This window comes from Coffea arabica, chromosome 1e, assembly GCF_036785885.1.
Source record: "Coffea arabica cultivar ET-39 chromosome 1e, Coffea Arabica ET-39 HiFi, whole genome shotgun sequence".
NCBI classification, from domain to species: Eukaryota; Viridiplantae; Streptophyta; class Magnoliopsida; order Gentianales; family Rubiaceae; genus Coffea; species Coffea arabica.
The window spans coordinates 38002673-38029273 of record NC_092311.1 but is presented as its reverse complement, the minus strand read 5'-3'; the positions used below and the strand labels follow the sequence as shown (position 1 = coordinate 38029273).

At 33.5% G+C, this 26601-nt stretch overlaps 2 long non-coding RNA genes and 1 pseudogene across 4 annotated transcripts in view; 2 read left to right on the top strand and 1 right to left on the bottom strand.

Moving 5' to 3' along the window:
* LOC140009509 (uncharacterized) overlaps nucleotides 1-26601 on the top strand; it is a 30504-nt gene extending 3903 nt beyond the window's left edge. The window contains exons 2-12 of one of the 3 annotated variants that reach the window (XR_011816928.1): nucleotides 16837-16935; nucleotides 17015-17046; nucleotides 17260-17337; nucleotides 23886-24032; nucleotides 24122-24392; nucleotides 24499-24573; nucleotides 24688-24812; nucleotides 24912-24990; nucleotides 25088-25545; nucleotides 25649-25769; nucleotides 26154-26601. This is a non-coding gene — a long non-coding RNA (uncharacterized lncRNA). Of the gene's footprint in view, nucleotides 1-16836; nucleotides 16936-17014; nucleotides 17047-17259; nucleotides 17338-23885; nucleotides 24033-24121; nucleotides 24393-24498; nucleotides 24574-24687; nucleotides 24813-24911; nucleotides 25546-25648; nucleotides 25770-26153 lie in introns of all 3 variants that reach the window. The other 2 variants (XR_011816929.1, XR_011816927.1) reach the window with 2 other exon arrangements.
* Nucleotides 1097-7263, bottom strand: LOC140009508 (uncharacterized). The gene is made up of 2 exons (XR_011816926.1): nucleotides 3297-7263; nucleotides 1097-2661 (listed from the first exon to the last, which is right to left on the bottom strand). It is a non-coding gene; the product is annotated as an uncharacterized lncRNA (long non-coding RNA).
* Nucleotides 14564-14644, top strand: LOC113719326 (U6 spliceosomal RNA; annotated as a pseudogene).

The window sequence follows — 26601 nt, the reverse complement described above, 5'->3', positions numbered from 1 at the left end:
CAAAAGCTCTCCCAACCATCACTTCCCCGCTTCCTATGGGTATACACACAAATAGATATTGTGAGATCACCCATATAATTCATTGAATTTTATTTATTTATTGATTTATTTATTTATTTATTGGTGTTGAATGCAATCTTATGTGACTCATTGAGTTGTTATTTTTGGGACTTTTGGTAACTGAGTTTAGAGCTTAGGAAAATCATTGATAATGTTAGGGATTAGGCCATATGCTTTAAAGAAAACAAATAAATGAAAAAAAAGGAGGACAAAATAAAGCCGGGGCACTTATTATAACATTGGACACGTTAAGCTTTGGTTCCCAAAACTAAGCTGGAAGTGGCGGAACCAATTCAACTCTTACAAATACATTTCACATTCATAAGTTTTTAAACTTTCTGGTCGAGCTTAGGAGATTGAGGAGGAAAAAAGGTGAAAAGTGACAGAGGAATTGAGAGAAAAAAGAAAGCTAAAGGTAATCTAAGCTTCAATACCTTTCCTTTGCACTTGTACACGTGTAATTGATTACATACAATATTAGATGGATTATTTTTAAAGGATGGCAGGTCTATATGCTATTCAAGTACTCCTAAATAACTAAATTTGATTAAAATGATAACCTTCTAGTAGCTGCAAGTTTGATTTTTTTTCTGGTTATTTTTGCGTATTAATAAGATAGTGAGAACTTGAGGTGTAAGCATAAGTCCAACTTGAGGTGTATGCATTTTCGACTGAGACTGAGGTCTAATCACATGATGCTGAATAGGTTGAGACATAGAAGCTTTAGAGAAAGGTGCACTTCTCTGATTATGTATCACATCAACCATAGTGATGCCTTTTGCTCTTTTTTTACCACCCATGATAGCTTGATGAAAAGAACAAAGTCATATACTCATGCTTCTATACTCATGTTGAATTAGAGAACATTGTGTTGCATCTCGATGGGCAAGAATATTGACAATTGCAGCAGTATCACATCCAAATCTTGGACAAACAAAAAAGGCCTCGTGATTGATTGCAAATTGGACATAAACCAGAATATGCAGTGCTCTATCATCTTGGACAAAGTATAAGAAATTTTGTATGTTCAAAGAAATTAACCAGAACAAGAGTAGTGGATCAAATCTTATTGATCAAAAGCAATAATTGAATTCAAACCTTTGCACTCTTCTTTTACATCTTTCCTAAATCCTAGTAGTACTTGAAACAGAGGAAAACAATCTAATACAGAGGAAGCATCCAGCAAGAGCTATAAATAATTTCAAATCTCCCACTAGATTGACAAATTTGAATTGATATCTCCAGATTTCCATTGAAATAAAAACTTTGTGTGCAATGACAGGGAACTGAATTTTGAATAGTTTACAAGCTGAAATTATTCAAGTTAATTAGGTAATAAACACACTAGTACTTTAGTACAAATGACACCTGCATAAAAGGAAATCTTATGCTTTTATCACTGTACATCAGAAAAGAAACATTAGAAATAGTTCGTGAACTTCATATGGACAACAACTTCCAGCTTAGATTGAAGATCAACATTAAACAACACTAGTGTTGGAATTCTACAAGCATATAAATATCAAGTTGATGAGTAAAGGTAAACTTACCAATATAGAACTCTCTTAGGCAGTTAGATATGAGTCGAGATGACCACCCAAATATATGAAATTTCAGCACTTTAATTTGTCCTGTTCAATCCAAAAATGAAGGTAAATCACTGATACGAGTATAAAATAAGATTTCTATAGAGCAAGATTAACATAAGTATTAAATATAGAATTGTTATTTTCAATATGCAAGCATAAAACCAAAAAAAAAGACTGCAAATATGATGTAACCTATAAACTAACAAAAACAAATGTTCTTGATGAATTTTAGATTACAAACTCTACTCCTACCACAACATTGATATCCTTCTACGTCTCACCAAGAACTATTATATTAAGAAATTACTAAAGCTAAATCAATTTTGTGGATCTTTTTCAAAGTCTTGAATCTGAACATTCTCCACAGGAGCAGTTTCATCCCCAACAATAGTCGCTTCTACTTCTTTCCTTATCCAGGCACTACCTCTATTATTACCCAAATGATGATCATCTAATTCTTGAGAAAATATTGGCTCAATGCTAGGATCTCGAGTAAACATCATAATTGTCTGTTCTTGATGTTTTCATTACAACCTTCCAACTAGGTTCTAACGGATCAGCCACATACCAAACTTGTTCAGCTTGAGTTGGCAAGATGAATGGCTCATCAGCTGGTGAGTTGTTCTGATACATAACATAATCGAAATTCACCAAAGTGAAATTGAATTCATCTTTCTTACAACCTCTTTCATTGTCAACCCAATCACACTTAAATAACACATACTTCATGTTCATTGTGTAGTGAATTCCAAAAATATCAGTTAAAATCCATAATATGTGACCTCTCCTAGACGAGAATTCTTATCCTTCACACTGGCATAACTCATAGTGCTTGCTTTACATATAACTCCACTATTTTGTGTCCTTTTGCTTGACTCATAGGCCTTGGTCCTAAATCGAAAGCCATTGATAACATAAGTTTGGCAGGATCTCGCCCATTGATTGGGATCAGCTGCCAAAATTTTGATTTCATCTGGTACGGATTTAGCAGATGTTTGACACAAATTTCAATCTGAAAAATTCACAAAAAATGTCACATTCTAACAAGTAAAAAGGTGTATATACTAATGAGAAAGTCAAAAAAAACTCTGAACTTATGTATTTCTTAAACCATTCATGAAATGTCTCATTATGAAGCTGCTGAAGTTGGTTTGACCTGGCATTAGGATAATTCGTTGCTAGAGTTGACATATGGATACTGATATACAATACCAAAAAACTAGCTAATCAGAATACCAAGAGACGGCCTGATGAATTATTAGAAAAATAAACCAAATAACTTACGTTCGATATGGTTCTATAGCATCTAAGTTCCCAAGAATGTATCGATGTGCTTGAATCCAAATAACCCGATCAAGGGAGACTTTTTTCCCAAACAAAGGGCGACCTATGTGAGCATTAGTATCATCATTTTTTAGTACTCCATTCTCTTGAATTTTAATATTTTTCAAGTATCTTGAACAAAAATTGAGACACTCTTTTGTTAAGTATCCTCTAACAATTGACCCCTCCGGCCGATCTCGATTATGGACATATCGTTTAAGTGTTGAAAGATACCTATATTTAATACAATGAATTAATTTAAAATTTATAAATAATGAAATTTAAATAGCATGAATACCATAAAATCTTTAGAGTTGAACTGACCTTTCAATGGGATACATCCATCGGCATTGAACTGCTCCAGCTAACAAGGCTTCATCAACTAAATGGATGGGCAAGTGTTCCATTATATCAAAAAATGATGGAGAAAATATTTTTTTCATATGGGATAACGTAACTGCAATTCTATCTTGAATTTTTTTATCAACTCAGATTTGTTGTTCAATTTTGAGCACAATTGCCTAAAGAAGTTCGAAAGCTCAATCAATACTTTTATCACATTCTTCAGCAATAGCCTACGTATTGCTATAGGAAGCAATTGCTGCATTAGCATGTGATAATCATGTGTTTTAAGACTAGATATTTTTCGATCATGAACATGCCTTGAGATATTTGATCCACATCCACTCGGCAACTTCATATCTTTCAAGACTTTATAGAAGATGTCTCTGTCTGTCTTGCTTAATGTAAAAGAAGCAGGTGGCAAGATAGAAATAGAACCTTGCTCAATGGGATGCAATGGCTTTCTAATTTCAAGTTCTCTAAAATCTTTTCAAGAGTTCAAATTATCCTTAGTATTTTTGAGAGCTATAATTGTATTGACCAGGTTGTCACAAAAATTACCTTCGATGTGCATGGCATCAAAGTTGTGAGGTACCAAATTATTTGCCCAATATGGCAGCTCAAAGAAAATACTTTTTTTCTTCCAGAAGCAATGTTTATTTTTATCAAAGTTTCCTATTTGTCTTCTCTTAACATCTTCCTTTTTGTACTCAATAAGTACGCCATCTAACTGCTACACAATATCTGCTTCAGATAACAATTTTGGAGGTCCTCCCCATTCCATATTTCCATCAAAAGATACTTTATCCTTTTGCATTCTATCACTCTTATGCAAGAATCGGCGATAGCCTATAAAATAATATTTTTTCTAATGCTTCAAATGAGAAGACTTAGTGTCCTTTGCACAACGAGAACATGCCTTCTCACCTCATGTACTCCAACTCGACAACATTGAATAAATTGGAAAATCTCTTATTGTCCATAAAAGAGCAGCTTTTAACATAAAAAAATTTTCCAGTAGATGCATCATATGTTTGTATACCAACATCAAATAATTCTTTTAATTCCTCGATCAACGGCTGCAAATAAACATTGATCTTGTTTCCAGGTCTTTTGGGACCCTCAATAAGCACAGATAATAGGAAAAATGGATGATTCATGCATAACCAAGGGGGCAAATTATAGATTATAAGCATCACGGACCATGTGCTATATCTCAAATTCATTCTACCATATGGATTGAAGCCATCAGCAGCTAGCCCAAGTCTAACATTCCTAGGATCAGCAGCAAAAGATGGATTTTGTTCATCAAATTTTTTTCAAACTTGAGAATCAGTCGGATGTCTAAAGACCCATCATCCCTACGTCCCTCTATGTGCCATTTCATCAATGAAGCAGTCTTTAAAAACATGAAAAGTTTTTGAAGTCTTGGTTTTAATGGAAGGTATCTCATTCGTTTTGCAGCTATCTCTTTACTACCTTCCTTATATCTAGTGGTTTCACATATGTAAAATCTTTCTTTTATTTCATTTTCTCCCTTGAACAACATACAATTGTTAGGGCATGCATCATATGTCTTACAAGTGAAACCCAAGTCTTTAGTTACCTTATTAGCCTCTTGATATGAATCTGGTAAGTTAGACGGCTTTGGAAGGGCTCTCTTGAGCAACCTAAGTGATGTAAATGACTTGTTGGTCCAATTATATTCAACCTTCCATTGCATCAAGTGTGTGATGAAAGAGAATTTTGTAAATTCTTCACAGCCTGGATACAATTCTTTTTCAGCATCTTCTAATAATTCAAGAAACTTTGTCGTATCATTGTTAGGTCCGATATCGTCTCCTAAGGTTTGATTTAAAAATTCTCTATCAATATGCATGTCCATTCCCTCCTCAAGCACATAACCATATCGTCTTTTGAGTCAAAACGAGACATAGATTCATGGTTTTGATTTTCATGTAGAGATACATACGTTTTCCCATGATATACCCAAATCTTATAAACCTTGTGAAATCCCCAAAAATGACAATGGAACTTCACATCATTTATGCCTTTGAAGTATCTATTTTTGCACTTAATGCGTGGACAACATATAGTTGAGTTATAATCTGTCAAGTTTTTTGTAGCATATTCCAAAAATTTCTCAAATCCAGTGACATACACTTTTGAGCGAATATCTCCTATGTCGATCCAACTTTTATCCATAGAAACTACCAAAACTATTGTAAACAAATTAATTGAAAGAGAATGAATTTAGCATTCTTGATAGAAAGACAGAAAACCAAGGAATTTATAAAGCAAGCTCAATAAATAAAGTAAAGCCCCTAGTATTAATAACAGCAATTTCACTTAATTGAAACATTCAATTCTAAGCAAAGTGACACAAAATAAATGCCCAGCAGTCATTTAGGAACACTTAAAAACACACATATATATAGCTAACAAATTTCCTCAATGACGCATACATATTTGACCCAAGCTCCATCAAACATATTGTCCCTTTATATTAGTCACAAAAGCATACTAAACAAAGCAAATCCATCCTAAAGGACAACAACCATACGTCAAAACAACATACACCTTGAAATTAGACTATAAAATCAAATGAATTGCATACAAAACATCATTTGAAATATCAATCTCTTTTGACTATTAGCCAAATCCCAAGAATTCTAAAATGCACATAATTGCTTCACAATATAGACTTCCTCAAAGGAGACAGTAAGATGCCCCCTGAGCTCTCATTAGTTCAGCATTCATTACAAAAATACACTTGTTCAAAAAGTAGTATTTAAATGTTCTTAATAGCTGAACTTAGAGAAATCACTCAAATTGATCAATCCGACTTTAAGATATCCATCCAACAGAAATCAAAAATATAAAATTGTAGAGTAGTCAACTGAGGTAGCTTATCAAGTTTATGCAAATAGACCTGCACTCACTATTAAAAAATAAAAAATAAAAAATAACTAATATGAGTTCATGATTTCATTGGCAGCCTAATTTCATACATATGATGCAAGATCGAATTTCTACTAAACCTAATTTCTTGTACATGCATCGAAACCTAATTTCATAGCATTAGTTTTGTTAAAAAAATCTAATTTCATCAACTTATTAGGAAAATAAACAAACGAGATCATCGAACTAAAAAATCCAAAAAAAAAATGAATTGTGAGAAAATAACAAATTCCTATTTTACAAATTTAGAATGTGATAAAAAGTAAAGAAAAACAATCTCAAATTCCTGGAAAAAAAGCAAAACAAATAAAAAAATTAATAAAAAATGAGTTTAAAAACCTGAAGTCGGTCCTTATCCAGATTCTAGAAAATTCTCAGATCAAACAAAATTTCCAAGCGCCCACTGTAATGGCTTCAGCTCAACTCAAAGTGAAATTCATCAAAGGAAAATTGGAAAACTCTCATAGCTTGATACGGAGGAAAATTGGAAAATGTTAAGAGGAAAGAAGAGAAAAATTGAAAGAGATTGATATGGAGATTGATGCGGAGGGAAAGGGAAAGGCAAAACGCAGAACAAGAAATTGAAAGAGAGGAGAAAAAATGCTTCAGAAATAAAGAGTTCGATGCTTTATTTCTATTTTTTGGTCTTTTAAAACAGTAATCCTATGTGGCAAAATAATAATTGAAACTGTATCCCAGAGGCCAAAGAAGTTATGGGGCAAAGTAATAATTGATTGTTCATTACTTGTCATTTAAAAACCAATCATCCGTTGTTTTTATTTTGAAATTCATTAGTTTTTTACAAGTGAAAATTTTGGTAAGTGAAAATTTGAAACTTTATTTCTATTGTTGGATTTTTTTTTGACTTACAAAAAAAATAGATAAAACTAGATTTTTTTTGACCTGAATGGGTGCTAGTCACAAAAGGTTGCCAAACGACGTTGTTTTATCCCCTCTTATGTGACATGCTTAGTGGTGTCATAAAAAGTTTTGTATTTATGACCCCCACAATAAAGGCTCTTGCCTTGTAGTGTGTATTAGTACCAGTTGAATTGGTTCTGCCACCTCCAACTTATTTTTGGGACAAGGCTAGAATAAGTCCACGACTTTGTTTTGTCCTTCTCTTTTTTTTTCCATTTATTTGTTTTCTTTAAAACATGACCTAATCCTTAACATTATCAATTATTTCCCCAAACCTCTATACTCAGTTTACGATTTAACAAAAAGCTCCAAATATAACAATTCAAAGTCACACAGGATTCCATTCAATGCCAATAAATAAATAAATTTCAATGAAATATGTGCGTGCCCTCACAAATATGGATGTATGTATATATGTGTATACATATATATATATATATTTGTACGTACATATACATACAATAATAACTTAAGTTACCATAATAAATTGAACTAATTTTTTCTACACTGTTAGTATATACACTAACGGATCTAGACACATGTTATATTATCTTAATTTAAAATTAAACGCTAAATTTTACATATATGATATGCATCTAGACCTACAAGTATACACACTGATGGTGCAAAAAAAATTCATCTTAATAAATTACATACATATACTCATCCGTTTACCATAATAAGTTATATTGTAGAGTATGATGATTTAGTGTAGGACTAGCCCCATTTTGCAGTTCTGAACTTGTATTACCTTCCCATTTTACACCCTAAACTTTAAGTTTAGACACTTTGCACCTTAAACTTTTTAGTTTTGAACACCTTTCACCCTGCACTTTTCACATACATATACTCAAGGTGTAAATTAATAACAATGTATCATTTTGTCCTAACTGCAATCTTTTAGCTTCTTTTGACCAAGGCAATACAAGAAATAGAAATGAATCACGACCTGACCTTTGAAAATGATTTTTGAATGCCATAGTTGCCAAGAGGAGTTAGTTGTCTTCGAGGAAAATATATAACTTTGAGACTAGACTTTGGAAGGACTGTGTGAATTAATTTATAATAAGTTTTTAGCAAAATGTTGCACACACTGAAGAGGACGATGAGCATAGAAAACGCCTAATCTTTCTAATTTTGCTCCTTTCTTACAACAAGACTATTTTTCTTCTTTAGTTGTTTCATCTTCTTGTCTTCTTCAATATAGCATTCTGCCAAGAACTCTCCATGCTTTTAGCAGAAATTCCACTTGTCCTCCCAAGTATAAGTCTCAAAATCATTTTTTTTCCGCAAGGTGACTAATTCTCCATGGAAACCATGGTACCGAAAACTCATTTCAAAGATTAAGATTAAACCTTGACTCATTTCTACTTCTTGCATTGCCCTTGTAAATTGTTGACTAATTTGGTCATCTCGTGTTGCTTACGGTTTAAATCTTACATGAAACTCATAATTTCTTCCCTTTGTGCGTCTATCATGTTTGGAAATTGGATTAATTTCTTTTAAACAGATTTCTTGTTTTGTGTGGAAGCAATTAGTTTCATAATTGGTTATAGTTACTTGAAGTAGTAGTCAAGAAATTTCTTATTTTGTTTAGGATTAGAAGTTATTTTCTATTCTCTACAAGTCTAGAAATTAGAATTGGTTTCTTGTTGTTATTTGGTTTTTTAGCCAAATAATGTTCTCTATAAATAGGTGGGTTGGCAGACTACACAAAAGCATACAAGAGGTGACATGTAGCCTTATACATGGTTGCTGAGACAGCGTTTTTGAGAGATGAGAGATGGTATATAAGGGTTGGGATTAGATTCAAGTTGTATTATTGTATAGGATTTTTCTCTCATAATAAAGAACGGATTTCTCTCCGTGGATGTATACTCAATGGTGGAGTCGAACCACGTTAAATATTGTGTGTCATTTATCTTTCGTATTTGTGGCTTGTTTGTCATTAAATTATTGTGTATTTGATATCTCAATAGTTGTTTATTTTGCGCTTGGATCCTAACACATCATTTGAATTTTCATTCTTGGCTTTCCATATGTTCGATTTTGTCCCTTTTCAGGACAAAAACTACTTTATTTGGATAGGCATTTCTCTCTTCTACAAGAACCCCAATTGTTACAGCAGGCTGGAAAATGAATGTGTCTCTTGGTCCTTTATAACCTCTAGTAAAGTATAGAATAGTAAGAACTTAGTATAGTTTTTCATCATCTACAGTCAATTTCCGATCGCTTTCAACACCTTCATTGCTATCATCTACCAATATGTAAAGTGCTATTTCAACCTCATCTTCAAATACGTTACCCTGTTATTGGACTCAATCGATCACAGTCCATCTCTATGTCCACAAGAATTTTACTAGTTACCGACATAATTCTTCCTTGTTTGGTAGGTTATTGCATGGGGTGGGGTTTATCTAGTGCGTCTCTCAAGTACCGGTTGTGATTTCTCTCGTCAACTAAAATTTTTTTTTTTTTGAGGAAGCCAAATGAGCAATTCGAGACTAAATGGAAATTCTTTTCTTCATTTAAGGTTAATATTACCAATATTTTCCTATGTCAATCTTCTTTTGAAAACTAGATTTTGATCCTTAATTCTTAAGCATTCATAAACTGGATTCAAAGTACAATAATTATTGAGAAGGGACCATTGGATGATTCGAAGCACAACTAGCCCCAAATTATCCTCCCTGTCAACTACTATCTGCATCATCAGTTCTAGAATGGGCAAAAACTCAGCTTCAAATAACCATAATTGAGATCCGTAACTCGTCTAACGTATAGAGGAATGAAAATTGGAGTCGAAGTTCTAAAAAGAAGTCAGTCCATGATTAGATCATAACCTATTCAAAATTGGCAACAAAATTCGAAGCATTATAATCTCATGAATGCTGATTTCCAGGACTGATTTTCAGTCATCTTTAAAGGTCAACTGGATTGAATATATATAAGGATCTAGCTAGACCAAGATTTTTATATGGAATTTATGTCCTATGAATCTAGTTTGATATGCAAAAAACATGACTTAAATTCTGATATTTCCACACCAAGATATAGGTAATTTTCCAATATTACTCGTGGATAACTGACATCCAGATTTGACAGTGTCAACCAAACTTCTCATATCTAGAGATATACAAATCAAACAATTTTAATCATCGTACTATTAGCAACCTCACTCTCCGTACTAAGACTTTCATGAGCATAATATTCCCATATTCTTAACATAAACCTCTCAAAATTGACCATAAATCTATAGAATCACCATGGACAGATTACTATTGAACTCCAAATCTGCCAATTGTTCGGGATGATCACTCACTGAAATATACCAATCGTATAACTATGATTCCTGCAACTTTAGAAACTAGGTTCAGAACACTATACTCATGAAGTAATCATCTTAAAATTCAAATCATAACTTACTCAAAACTGTCCTCTAAATTTAGTGCAACTTTCCATACAGACTATCTCGAGCTGGTTAGGCACTACGTTTCAACTCACCATAACTTGAGCTGCATAACCTGTATGGCTACGATATTTACACTAAAGGAAACTAGAATAAAAAAGATAGAAATGTTATAGGTACCAATCTTAAATTCTGGTCGAAACCTATACAAAAATCGATGAAAATTTAGTATATCACTATTAGAGCTGATTTCTGACTAAATTTAGAGTTCCACTAAATTCTACGAAAAAAGGACTAGAATAAAAATTTTGCTTGTACAGAAAACCGCATGACTCTAACTTCAGAGTCAATAAGCAGCAATCAGTTCTGACTTTTATATACAAAAAGGAACTAGGACGAAACATTTATATGTGCTAAAAGTTACTAAAAGCTGTATAAAAGTCTGCAGCTACGGGATTTTTATCTTCCAACTCTTCTACACAAATTTCATGCTGCAAATTAACTTCATAAATTTGTGATTCTAAATGAAGACTCGTGTTATAAACAATTGAAATCATGCTAATATCAAATAAGATGCCAAATTACCGAGAAAATCCTCACCTCAAATAGAAGGTCTCACTCCTCCTTAATTCCATGACAGCTTTTGTCCACCTTCTTGTTCTGTTTCTTTCTTTCTTTCTTTTTTTGCATTTGCTTCTATACATCTCATCTCTCCAGATGCCCAAAATAAGAGCAAGAGGAAATTTTCTTTGTCGCAAAGGGATGCTAAACGACTATCTAAGAACTCCCAAAGCAAACCAAAAGCGAAACTCCATGAGTCCAAAAGAAGCATAGCTTCAAGTCATTTAGTCAATTTGCAAGATAACCAAGAATTTCCTATCTTTGAGAATCACTAGATTGATACACTATCTTTTCCTAATCGATTAACTGAGAGGAGGAGGCTAAGAAGATGAGACGAGTAAGAGAAGTAGGAGCTGTTGCATGGAGAAGAAACTATGGATTCCTCGGTAGCCAAGTGGATGCGAGTGCAAAAAATTGCAAAACAACCCCCTATAAATTTGATATGTCAGCCTCAGGTTAAAATAAAAGATTGCCCCTGAAGTTCACGTATTTCTAATTAAACTAACAAAAAGAAAAGAAATCTTTAACTTGAGCCCTAAAATATTCCACGAATCGGTTTAATGGTGTCAATTGAGTAAACTAAAATTAATGGGGAAATGTTTGAGGGATATTCATATTACATTAACAAGGATTGATATTGGGACAAAACCATTGTTAAATCAATTATATGAATTAGAAACTACTATAATTTTAACATAACTTAAATAAGATCAGAATTTCTGGTCACCATGGTATATGACAAGTAGAGTAGGGGAAAGAAATGACTAAGCTCTGAGAAGAGTGGGAGGAAGATGAGAAAAGGGGAAAAAGAAGTGAAAGATGTATATGAATTGATAATATATACTATCAGAGTTGAATGTATGATACGTATAAAATTTAGATTTTAAATTTAAACTAAGATTAATTGTCATATATTCATAGTTGATAATGTATATACTATTAGTATATTGAAAAGTAATCCACAAAGGAAAGGGGTTGGGCATTCTTCCCAATTAATTTCTATACATGGTTGATAGATATACACTATAACTAATTGCTAAGATTCCACGATGGATGGAAAAGAATACGATCTTTTTACTTTTGAGTGGATTACTTGAAATTAAAAGAGTTTACTAACCAAAAATTTACAATCCATATATTTCAATGGGCTCTTAGATAATGGAAAATGAAAACATTTGGATTGTAAATTAAAAAAGAGATCATTTTCATACAATAATGATGAATTAAGTCTACTAGATAGAGAGTTATATGGAAGAAGAAGGATTTTATTTAACAATGTGGAAACCAAAGCATAAATAGTTGCCATGCGGTATGGAATTAAGTATTACACTAACTCATCTTCTAGAGTATAACAAACCTATTTAACTAAATTTACCCATATCTGCCCATGAATAGATGGGCATGGATACCTTAAATTTTTGCATATGGGAATAAATGAGTTACCCAATAATACTCATTTATTAAATGGATATTATTGGATAACCCATCAAACCCAACTAACCCATTTAGAATTGTCTTCCCCCAAGCCTCCTATCTTCTCCCACACATTTTTTTTCAAATTTTTCATTTTGTCACGACATTAACTACTTTTGTTTCATTATTATTATTATTATTTGTTGGTTTTATTTTATCATTTTATTTTCTCTAAATTTGTTAACTTGCTCATTTTTCAGCATTACCAATTTATGACAAGTTTTAACCTTTTTTCTTACTTTTCCAAAACGAAATTTTAAATTTACACACAAAAAAAATGCTAGAGGTTCAAAAGTTTTGAATTAAGTTTCTATGTTAACTTTTATAGTACTTAGTTCAAATTTTTATATTCATATTGTTTAATTATTAAATAATATATAAATTTGCGACATGCAGTACGGATGGGAAAAAAATTGATAATTAGGCTTATTGAGCATTATAAGTAAATATTTAAAACTAATGATGGGTGCAAAGAATGGTATAAATTGATAACTTAGTTTGCAAAAATGAATTTAAATGAATTTACAAAAAGTTAAAATAAATGGGTTATAAATGGGTAATTGGGTTACCCAATTCATTTTTTGACTTATCCATTTATACCTATCTAATTAAATGGGTATAAATGAGTTGACTCACTTATACCTATTACCCATTTACCCTACTCAAATTCGTCCAAATCACCTATTTTGACACCTCCATTCTAGAGTGACTAGATTTAAACTTGTGCATTACCGCAAACAATGATTCAATAAAATAGTCACAATGGCCTTTTTATATTTTCATTTACATCAAACAAAATTATTTAAGTTAAAATGGTAAACTGTCCTGCCAAATTTGCATGATTTATTTCTTCTAGAGAGACATTATCTTGGAAAATTAGTAAATTTTTTTGGTAAAAATGGCTAAACAATTAAATTTACTAAATATTCATTACCCAACTCTGTAAAGGATTTTTATATGGTTAAAACTATATGGTTTTAGTTACTTTATATGATTAAAATAAACTAATTCAATAAAATTGATAACAATTGTTAGGATTGAGAAAATAAAAAAAAATTGATTGTTAGGGGAGAGAAAAATCATTTAGGCCTTGTTTGGTAAGCCAATTCAGCACTTAAATTTGTTGGATTCAAATATTAATATGTATAAACATATTTGATAATAAAAAAAGAACATTTTAATTAATTAAGTGGATTTGAATTATCTAAGCAAAACTATAACTTAATGCAAAATGCATTCAAATGTTCGGATTTTAGTACTTAACAATTTAACAATTTAACAAATTCACATTCAAATTTTAGATTTCAGGTCTCAGTTACTATCACTTAAATGTATCATTTCTTTGTCAATTGAATATGCCCCTTGTTTGTGAATTAGCTGGCCATATAGTATAATTAATCAATTGATTAAAAACCTTGCTTATATATATGCATATTCTTTTTTTTAAAACATCTATAGAGAGAATTGCAATTTTGGTCTCAAATATTTGAAGGATAAGTACTTCTAGTCCTTAAAGTTTAGATAGAAGAAAATATAGTCTTAAATGTTTTAATTTTTAAGTACATTAATTGATTTTGTTATCATAAAACAAATTTTAGACAAAAATTAAAATACATGAAAGTTTATTATTAGCTATAATTTGTAGTAAAAGAGGACTAATTACTCGCATGCCAATCACGTGAGTAATTTACTCTTTAACATAGAAATAAAAAAAATTGATTGACAAAAAAATATTTTGGGTTAAACACTAAGTAATCACATGATGGACATGTGGGTAACTAGTCACTCTCTATTACAGATGATGACTAGAGCGTCATCTCTATTAAACAAGCGCCTGTAGCTCAGTGAATAGAGCGTCTGTTTAGTCCCTTCGGGGACATCTGATAAAATTGGAACGATACAGAGAAGATTAGCATGAAAAAAAAAAGATGATTAGCAATATTTTTAAAATTTTGCAAAAAATTTGTTGTCATCATATGAACCTAATTCTAGTAGTAATCAATGAAAAATCAATTATTAGGACTAAATGTACTTAGAAATTGAAATATTTTGACCTGTAGTTATTTTTATCTAAATTTTAGAGATTATAAATACTCATAAATATTTGGGACCAAAACTATAATTCTCACCGAATATATATGCATCATACCATGGCGGCGAACGACGACCAAACGAAGATCCAAACCTCTTGATTTACACTCTTATTTACATATATAGTCTATGTGTGAATGCAATGGCTCTCAATTGAGTTTTCAATTGCTGACGTGGTGCTCTCCCATTGGCCGATTGGTGATAGTCCTCCAATTGATTCCAATTTGATGAGTTGTTGTCCTCTGATTGGTCAATTGGTGATAGTCCTCCCAATTGTTTATGAAAATGGTGATGTGGCGAGTTTTGATTGGTCAATTGTGATGAAATTTGGCCTTTTTTTTTCTTCCCCGACGGATTTTTTTTTGGCTATGCTCACTTGAATTGTTTTGTTTTTGATTGGTTAGATGTTAATGCAGTGTTAAGTTTAATTATCACTTTTTTTTAGATTGTTATCGAAAAAATGCCCTCTTTTTTTGCGGTTAATGGTTCGTTGGTTATCTGGCCATTTTTTTTTTGGTCCAACGGATCATATTAACAAAAAAAATGGCCTTTTTTAACCTTCTGCCAAATTGCATCTATTTACTAATATTTTGCAATTAATTGTTGATGCCTGCTTAATAATGCTTTTTTTTTGTCATCCAATGGATCGTGTTTAATTAGTGATTTCTTGCAGTTGTTAGGCCAAAAAAGGCCTTCTTTTTTTTCAAAAAAAAAATATTAATTATCAGATTTTTTATAGATCTTTCAAAAAAATGCCCTTTTTGCCATTAATGCTTCATTAGTTAATTAATACTTTCACTTTTTTTTGGCCGTTAATGGTTCGTTGGTTAGTCGCCTCTTTTTTATGCTCCGACGGATCATATTAACAAAAAATGGCCTTTTTTCCTCCTCCACCCAATTGCATGTATTTACCGACACTTTGCGATTAATTGTTAGTAGCTACTTAATAATGCCTTTTTTTGGATCATCCAATAGATCATGTTTAATTAGCGATTACTTGCAGTTGTTAGCCAAAAAAAAGGCCTTTTTCCCAAAAAAATATTTTAATTATCGCTTTTTTTTATAGATGTTATCGAAAAAATGCCTTGTTTTACCATTAATGCTTCGTTGGTTAATTAATAATTTCACTTTTTTTTGTGCTTGCTGATTCGTTGGTTATTTAGCCGCCTCTTTTTTTGCTCCAATGGATCATGTTAACAAAAAAAGGGCCTTTTTCTTTTCCACCAAACTGCATCTATTTACCAATACTTTACAATTAATTGTTAATAGCTACTTAATAATGCCTTTGCTTTTGGTTATCCAATGGATTGTGTTTAATTAGCGATTCCTTGCAGTTGTTAGCAAAAAAAAAAACCCTTTTTTTCCAAAACAAATAATAATTATCAATTTTACAATTGATTGTTAACAATTAGTTATTGCCTGATTAGTGCTGATATGTTGGGTTAACAAAAAAGGTTCCTTTTTTTTGTGCTAGCGCTCATATTTACCTATTAATTTCTCGGTGTTCATTGTCAGCAGTTAATTAATTGCTGATTCCATTTTTTCTATTGTCCAACAAAATTATGTTTAATTGTTGGCTTTTCCTCGTCATTTTATTTGTTATTGTTAATAATTACTTAATTAGTTGGCCTGCATTTTTAACTGTTAAAAAAAAAATGCCTCTCTATTAATATTTTTCTAAGCAAAATCTTCTTTCGTATATTTGTCTGGAAAGTTGCACTTCCCGTTACTTGCATCGATTTTAGAATATACTTTCTGCCTCAGCCATCACTTCCGATTACTTTCATTTGGGGGAGTTGTATTTGATGGAAAAGTTGGGACCTCTATTTTGCTATATTACCCAGTCTTTATCTTTCAATTTGCTCTCTTTCTCTCGTTGTGGTTTCTCTTTTTTATTTCTTAATCATGGTCATGTTTGTAAAAATGGAGTGGCCGTCACTGTGGAGTCCTGCCAAACATCACTTTTCAGCCTTGCTCTATTCAGGGATAATCCGGTGTTTTCCCTTTGTATAATGGTTGTTAACATTGCCTGATTTGGCCTAGCAGAAACTCGGCGGCTTACCATCATGATCGGTGGTAGATGTGCAACTGCTGCATTGTTTCTTCTAATCCCTTTCTGCTGCTTTTTCGCTAGACAGAAAAAAGGTTAGCTATCAACTTGCTTCTTCTCTTGCTCTTGCTTCTTTTAGACTTTTTCATTGCTAATTTTCTGAATTGGTTTCAGCTTGCAGAGTTGCTATTGCTGCTGTGTTGCTAGTGAGTGTCTTGCTCCAAGATCATTTTATTTATTCTCTCTGTATTTGTTGAGCTTTTTATCAAAAATAATTAGCTTTTTGCCTTGTTATTTTTCTTCTTTATCAGTTTCTTTCTTTTCTCACGCACCAGTTTAATCCTTTTAATTTTTTCATTGCTTTTCAACCTATTAACACGGGTTTATTTTTTTCTTGTTCTCTTTCTTTTCCCAATTAGCTTTTGTATGATCGATTTTATTGTGGTACCACCTGCTCTTCTTTGATTCTGCCCTGTCGATTTTCTGCAGCCAAACAAGTTAGTGTTTCTGGTTCTCCTCTCTTCCCTCTTTCTTTTATATTTTACTATTTAGATTCCGTCTCTATTACTTGTATTTTCTGCTATGTCGTTGATTGCATCTTGTTTGAGTCTCACTTCTTTGACTTTTGAATTGCCGAAACTTATTTACTTCTTCCCGAAACATTTGAATGACTATGTTGGGTTAACAAGGAGTTATTCAGCTCCTGTTCCTGTACTATTACACCTGAAGGATAAAAATTATAGGCAGCTTTGCATTGCATACTGAATTACCTTTTGTTACTTATTTTATGCATCTATTTCGTTTGTTTACTGCTTATTTGTTAGGTGTTAAATTTCTTATCTTCCTGCTCATTGCTTGCTTATTAATTTTAGCTTAGTAATTTACAAGCCTGTTCCTTTTTTTTTGTTAATTGGTAAATTTTGTCTTTTTATATATAGTCCTTTGACGTTGTACACTTTAGCCAATTAAAGTGAATGGTAGAAGTTCTACTCGCTGCAAAAGGTATGCAGAAATGCCTGACATAGAAAAAAATGAGCTTCTGCATCGTCGAAGAGAAGATAGGGCTGCCAAGAAAAAAGAAAAGCGTTTTCTCTCGCATATTCGCAAGGTTCCACTTGGTTATGTGGAAACAGGTGTTTCTTTCCCTGAAACACTCACTATCCCGTGCGATAGTGGAAAGCAACCTCTTATGCATGGCCAAATGCTAGAGAATGTGGATTTTAAGGACGGTCATGATAGCGTCGGTGTTATTGCTGAAGCGTTACAATACATGTCATCTCATGAGTCTGTTTCCTTTAGTTTTCATAGTCATTCTGCTTCCTATTCTAGGGAAATGTATTCTGCACCAGCAACAGGTGTACTAGAAGGTACTATCAGTGTTACTCGTTCCTGACCTTTTTTTTCATGTCCAGTTTTTGCTTTTGAAAACATCTTTGCTCTTTTCTCCATGGATTGATCCTTTCATATTGTTGTTCTATGCAAGTAAGTAAACCTTATTTTGCAACCTGCAGAACATCCACTCATTGACACGGCTAATCTTAGGAGCTGTCAACCTACATCCCTCCATGGAAAAAAGAAAAGCTTACGCTCCTATTCTTTTACGGCTACGCCTGATCTTCACCTATTTAACAAAAAGAATAGGAGCTTTGCCTCTGTATCAGTGATTGATGAACTAACAAATTCTCTGAAAGCTCCTTACTGTGACAAAGAGATCTTGCCTATGAACACTCTTTTTGAAAATGTGATTCAATATTGTCCTTTTACTGATTCTTCAATGAATTCTAAAAAGTTGTATTCTCCTCTTTATGAGTGCCAAAGTTCTGGAACAAAAACTGCTTGCTCTGAACCTCTTATGTTGCCTGACCAAACAAGTAGTTTTTCTCTTTTGTTTGATGGAATCATGCACCACTTTTGCACTGACAAACAAGTTTTATCTGATAATGAATTTTTTGAAAATATTGTTAAGTTCTCTCATTTGCCTGATCCTTACATGGACTTTGGAAAAAATCAACTTGTCTTGAATGATATCCATAGAGAATTATATCTGCAAAAAGAAACATCTATCTCTGAGAAACAATTTTCTGCACCAGCATCTACTTCTCAAGGTATATATTCCTTTGCCTTATTTCATGCGATTGTCAATAAGTTTTTGGCTGCCTTGTCCACTTAGATCCTCTACAAAAAAATATATTTTTTTCGATTCCATTTGGCTGGAACTTTCATAATTTGCTCGCTCTGCTGACTGTACACAGCCAAATGCCTCTGAACATTTTTATTCAGCTCATTTCTTTATATAGTTGTAGAAATCTCTTCTGTTCAAGATAGAGAGTCTAACAAGTCTGCCAAAAAAAGTCATAAAATTCAAGGAAAAAAGGGTCATCGTCGTAGCTCTTCTGTTCTCCTATCTAAAGATTAACCTTCTGGTCAAAATCATGATTCTCATGAACGTGTCAGGAAGCAGGTTTCAGGTTGGCTTTTTAATTCTCCTTCACTTTGTATAGCTTACCAGATTATGTTTTTAATTGGATTAGTAAACATGCAACTTAGTGCCCTTCTCAGCTATAGTTTGGAATTAAATGCAGCGAGGCGTCACAAAGGTCATTAACAGGGTCTTTTTCAGCTTGATGAGATCCCTCATGAAGCCACTACCCTTTCAGATGTTCCTAATTGTGAACATTGTGAAGCTAAGAGGTTCTATTTGGAACCTCCTAGCTTTTGTTGCTCTGGCGGAGAGATATCTTTAGTGATTCCAGCAATGCCTTTTGATCTTAAGAGTTTGTTTATTGAAAATGATGAAAAAATCACTCACTTTAAAAATAATGTTCGAACCTATAATAATAACCTGGGATTTACGTCCTTTGCTGCAAGATATAACCTAGAATTGACCAAAAATACGAAAGGTGTTTATACCTTTCGTGTTCAAGGCCAAGTCTATCACTTCCTCAATGGTTTGGCGCAGCCAGCCGACAAACCATCTGGAATTCAGTTCTACTGCTTTGACACTAATGAGGAATTAGCAAAAAGAACTGAAAAATGTGAAAAGTTGCGCGAAAGCACTTTAAAATTGCTTATGCGCATCCTTTTGAACAATCCTTACACCAAATTCTTTAAAAGTTTTGGGGATATACCAAACCTTGATAGCTATAAAATCATCCTTAACTGTTACCCTGGTTTAGACCAGCATGTCTATAACCTGCCATCCGTCTCACAAGTTGCTGCCATATGGACTGAAGATGAAAATGAAACAGTAGACAGGAGTGCTCATATTCAGGTTTATGCTCACTCACATACTAGCCATAGAATTAATCATTACTATAGTTGTTATGACCCTCTACAGTATCCTATTCTTTTTCCTCGAGGTGAATGTGGATGACACCATGGTATTAAAAGAATATACAAGAGGAAAAGAAATGGGGACTCTTGTGAGGACGATTCTAACGTCAATCCTTCTTCTGTTAATGACCTTTTGCACTTAATGGACCTAGAGCACTGAGGCAAGTTAATCATTTACTACTTCTACACTATTAAATATTAAACTTATAACATCTTCTTCATCGATAGAATATTTGTGTCTTATATAGCTGTTGATCGAGAGAGACACGGTATCAGCTAGAGAGTATTATTGCTACAGATTTTAGATAAGAGATGATGATGAATCGATGCTATTGCACTGCCTTAGGCTTCTACAGCAATTTTCTGTTGATTCTTACGTGAAGATAGAAGCTTCAAGGTTGGACTTCCATAGGCATCAACAAAATGTAATAAAATCGGAGATCCTTCAAGGAGTCTTGGACAGTATTTCTGTAGGCCAGTGCGAAGGGTCTAAAGTTAGTCGTAAGATAGTTCTCCCATTCTCTTTTATAGGTGGTCCGAGAGACATGAGACGGCGGTATCTTGATGCAATGGCGCTCGTTCAGAAATATGATAAACCTGATATTTTTCTTACCATGACCTGCAATCTGACATGGAAAAAAATTAAGGACAATCTAAAGTATTATGAGAAGTCACAAGATAGATCAGATCTTCTAGCCAGAGTTTTAAAACTAAATTTGAGATGCTTAAATCTGCAATTTTGAATAAACAAATTTTTGGTGAGGTCGCAGCTCTATGTTATTGAGTTTCAAAAACGTGGATTTCCCCATGCTCATTTACTCCTGATCTTAAAACTTCAGTTCAAACTGCTTATTCTAGAATCATATGATAAAGTGGTGTGTGCGGAGTTACCTGATGGTGCTCGTTACCCTCACTTGTACAATCTTGTTGTCAAGCATATGATCCACGGCTCTTGCGGAGATATGAATAAAACTTGTCCTTGTATGAGAGACGGTACCCGCAAAAGTTATTATCCCAAAGATTTTTGTCCACATACAACTCATGCTGAGAATGGTTACCCACATTATAGAAAAAGGGATGATGGCAGAAAAATAAAGGTCCGAATGTTTACTCTCGATAATAGGTGGGTTGTGCCTTACAACTCGTACCTCCTTGCTTTGTTTCATTGCCACATAAAAAGCAAAATCTGTTCTACTATAAAACTGGTGAAATACTTGTATAAGTATGTGTTTAAAGGTCATGATCTGGTCTCCTTTAAGGTTGTAACTGATGGCGGTCCTCCTGATATTGATGAAATTAATGAGTTTCAAAAGGGTAGATACACTCTATCTGTTTATACAATCCAGGTTCACCTTCCAAATCAGCAGTTTGTTTCCTTTGATAAAAACTCAGATCTCTTGCTATTATTAGCCAAGGCTGATTTTTCAAAAATCATGTTAACTGAGTTTTTCAAAATGAATGCAATGAATGTAGTAGCTGAAAATCTTAAATGTTTCTATAGAGATTTTCATCAACATTTTGTTTGGACTGCTAAGTATAAACACTGGATAGAAAGGAAACGTCGAAAAGTGATAGGTAGACTTGTCAGTGTTAGTCCAACAGAGGGAGAGCGATATTATCTATGCCTTCTCTTAACTCATGTTCCTAGACCGACATCATTTGATGATCTCTTAACTGTCAACAACAAAAAAATGAGTTCGTTCAGAGATGCTGCTTTTGCACTTGGTATGTTATAATCTGATTCGTATATAGAAGAGACACTTGAAGAAATTGTTGCATTTCAGATGCCCTCTTCGCTCAGGTTTTTATTTGCCACTCTTCTGGTATATTGTTCTCTAATTAATCCCAAAATTTTATGGGAAAAGTTTGAAACAGATTTCTCTAGAGATTATGAAAAACATCAGTAATATTATCCATGCTATCCTGACGAAATTAGGAGACTTGTTCTGATTGATATTAACAGATTGCTTGGGCAGATGGGTAAAAATATTACTGACTATCAATTGGTGCCATGTGATCTCATGAATGCATATAGCACGTGCGTGACGAAGGAGGTTGAGTATGAGAGAAACATTAGCTTACCGCCGGAGGATATATTGTTGTCTTCCAAATTAAATTCTGAGCAGAAATGTGCTTACGATTTAATCTTGCAAGCATGTTTCTCTTCGCATGGCAATTCTTTCTTTATTGATGGCCCAAGGGGTACCGGTAAAATATTTTTGTACCAGTCGCTCCTCGCTACTTTGAGATCATAAGGTCATATCACCATTGCAATGGCGACATCTGAAATTGCAACATCTATCCTACCTGAAGGAAGAACTGTACATTCAAGATTTAAAATACCCCTTGAATTTTTAAAGAGCAAAACTTGCCAACTTAGCAAGTAAGGTAGCGTTGCAAAGTTGCTCTCTGAATCCAAATTGATCCTGTGGGATGAGGCTTCAATGGCCAGACAAGAAACTGTTAAAGCATTTGATGACTTACTGAGAGATATTATGGAATCTAACCTGCCTTTTAGAGGCAAAGTTGTCGTCTTTGGTGGGGATTTCCGACAAACACCGCCTGTAATTGAGCAGTCAACAAAAGAAGTCCTTTTGCAGTCATGCTTTCTTAATTCTCCGTTATGGCCTCAACTTCATAAACTAAAGCTATCGGAAAACATGTGAGCTATATTAGATCCTCAGTTTTCAAAATTCTTATTAAGTGTGGGCGAGAGAAAGGAACTTGTTAACCTGAATGGTGAGATAACTCTCTCCATAGATTTAGTCATTCCTTATTACGAGAAAGAAGAGTCCCTAAATAGGTTAGATAATTCACTATTATGCTGCCTTATCTGTCTGCCTTTTACCTATATAATTTCTAACTTAGTACCTCTATTAACAGGTTAATAAGTTGTATTTTTTCAGATTTAACTCTCTATTCTCGGGATCCTTATAGTATGATCAATAGGTGTATTTTTGCTCCTAAAAACAGTTCAGTTGATGAGCTAAATGATATCCTAATTAGGAAATTTCCTGGAAAGCTTTATACTTACACTAGCATGGACAAAACTGTTGATCAGCGACACCAAGATGATTATGAAGATTTTCTTAATTCTCAAAACCCAAAAGGACTTCCTCCTCACAAGTTAATGCTGAAGAAAAACTGTCCAGTTATATTGATGAGGAATCTTAACCCTCTAGAAGGTCTCTGTAATGGTACTAGACTCATATGTAGAGAACTTGGTCATCACACTATTTCTGCTAAAATTGTTTTCGGCCAGCATCAAGGAAAAATAATCCTCATTCCAAAGATGCCTCTACAGACTCCTGATAATGAAAAGAATGGCGTTGCATTCATAAGAATATAGTTTCCAGTCCGCCTTTGCTTTGCATTGACTATCAACAAGTCCCAAGGACAAACTTTCGACTATGTTGGCATTTATTTACGTGAATCTATTTTTTCTCATGGACAGTTCTATGTACCCCTGTCCAGAGCCAGAAGTTCATCTGCACTCAAAATTCTTATTATTCCAGGGATCTTTGATGGTACAAAAATAGACCGCAAAACTAGAAATGTTGTATTCAATAAAGTATTTCAGTTCAGTTAACTGTATATCTCTCTTGCATTCAGGTATATCTGGATAACCCCATCCCTTAGTTTACTTATTAATGTAATTTCATCCATAGACCACTTTCCAGATTATAAATCTTTTGCCTTCTTTTTTTTGCAGGATGGCTAACATGTTATCAATCAGAAATATCGCTCCTGATGTGAAAAATTGGTGTTATCTTGTAATTGTACAAGAAAAGCAACAAGTTACTGATTCAATGGGAACACCGACCAAGAAACAAAAAAATTGGTCTTCTATGACTTGGAGGTTATGTTTTAGAACACCTTTTTCAAGCATAGCAATTCTTCAATCTTACACTCGTTTTAATAAACTGTTTCAATTGATCTTCTTAACAGGGTTCTAAAGTAGAAGGCATCATTTTCAATGCTAACATTCCTAAGATGAGTCCTATTTTTCAAGTTTATAGAAAGTACAGGATCTCAAATGCTGATGTCAGAAGTATTCAACCAAAATTTCAGACATCTGACTTGACTATGCAATGGGTGATCACTGCTAAGACTGTTATTGAAGAAGTTAGTAGGAAAGAAGACATCATGCCTGTTAAATTTAGCTTCACCGAGTTTGCAAATTTAGCTCAATACATAGATGACAAAAGCAAGTCTGTGGGTAAGTTTTAGCTACCTTCGAAGTACAAGTTTGGCCTCATCAAACTGATTATTACTTTTCTGAGCTACCTTTGCTGTCTCATAAACGTTCTGGGAGTTGTAATCAGTTCGTTAGAGAAGAAAACGATAACTAGGAGCTCCAAACAGTCAAACGTTCAGAAATTTGTCCTCCTTAATGAAGAGTAGGCATCATCTTTTTATAATCCTATCACTGCTTTTTATAAGCTCTATCTTGTTATTTGTATCATGATCTTTGTTTCTTTGAATGCTGACTTATATGTCAATGTTAATACTAGGTCTCAAACAGTGATGCTATCTTTGTGGGATGACTTCTTGAACAATGAAGGACAGATTTTATTGAATAACATATAGACCTATCCTGTTGTTATCGGACGAAGATTAAAAGTTAACAACTATAATGGTTCGTCAAAATGTTGTCCTTCTATATAATAACCTTTATTTATTTATTTTAAAACTTGAAAATGGTGCCTGAAATCTTTCACTGTTGTTTATTTTGTAGGAGTTTCACTCTCTACCTGGTTTGATTCTGCACTTCTTGTTGACCCACCCATACAGGAAGCAAGAGAGTTGAAGAATTGGTTCAATGCCTTTTCCTTTGCTTCTTAACTTAACACACAATATAAGCTGTTATCATTTCTTTTTCCTTATTCTCTCATTTTATCATTCTTTGTGTAGGGCAATGAGAAATACTAAATTAATTGCAAGCCTGATTGGAACAAAGACTTACATTAAGTACAATCCTGAACTCTTTCTGAAAGCGAACCAGAAGACTACTTTAATCTGTAATGTTTCGCTGTCACAGAAGGTGCTAAGACTCTTTTGCTATTTATCCACTTTTCTAAAAATTGCTCATGCATATTAGCTTCTGATCTTATATCTGGTTATCTTTTAGACTACACTGGTCAAGGCAAAAATCTCTTTTCAACACATTTTCCAGAAATATTGGTCCATTACTGACTGACAAATGGATCCAGGTAGCTTAGATCTAGCTAGGTTAGAAGGTTCGCTTGGTGTAATGTGTTAGGGATATCTGAACAGAGCAGCTGTGGAAAATGTAACCATGCTACTGCAGCAGACTATAGCATTGAGTTTACCTGCAATTCATGCAAAGAGAAGAGCCCTACTGTGCCCAGGTGCTATATTATTAAATCATCAGCATTAAATTTACTTGTAAATTGTACATGATTTCACCATACTTCAAGCTATTACCTAATACACTATATGTTTACTTTTCAGATGCCGGTTCGACATTGATTTAAGTGATGACAGTGGAGTTATACCAGCCTCCGTCTTTGGAGACCTGGCAGAAAAGCTTCTCACATTCACCGCCCTTGAAGCAATGGATCATTTTAACCAGGTTATTTTAGCTACCTATAATTGTTAGTGAAAGCAGCATTCTATTCCTAATTCTCATTCCTTTTTGTGTTGCCTGTAGAATCATGAACTTCCGCTTGAGTCTATTCACAATAACTTGAAAACAAAGACACTTCTGATTCATATTAAACCAGTCTAGACTCAATTAGCAAATGCCAGGCAGTGTTATACTGTTTTGCATTATTCTGAATTTGAACAAGAGATTGATTCTGCTCAATTAATAGAACAACCAAATGTTTTACCTATCTCAGCTGAGCACAAAATTGAGATTGCTCAGCTCCTGACTCCAGGTTGGTCGACATAGTTAAAATTTTGACAAATAACTTCATATGTTACTAGCATATTCAACTAACCTTTATCCTTGTAGGAGAAAGCACCTTTGGTTCAAAGCCTCGTCTCCACCTTACTGATAAGTTTGATGAAGCAGAAACTGCTGGCAATGATGACTTTCAGACTGTTACTGAGAATTCCAACAAGAGGACAAAATTGGGATGAATCACCTTTATCCCCTCTTGGACCGCTAGAATTTGGATATTTTTTGCTTTTTTCATCTGCACTTCTATATGCAAAACAACAGATTGTTTGTTACTTTTGAATGTGCTACTGCTATATTTGTAAGCCTTGTGGCTTCCGTGTGTGGTCATCTGTTAGACAGCTTTTGCATCATCATTTAACATTGATGATTACTTTTGTATCAGTGTTCCTGCCAGCCCTCCAAAAATGAACTGCAATCTTCCATCTTGGATATCACGGAGGTTTTCGCAGAAATCTTTGGATTCCTGGCAAGAAACTTACTTTGTGCATCGTGTCGACTT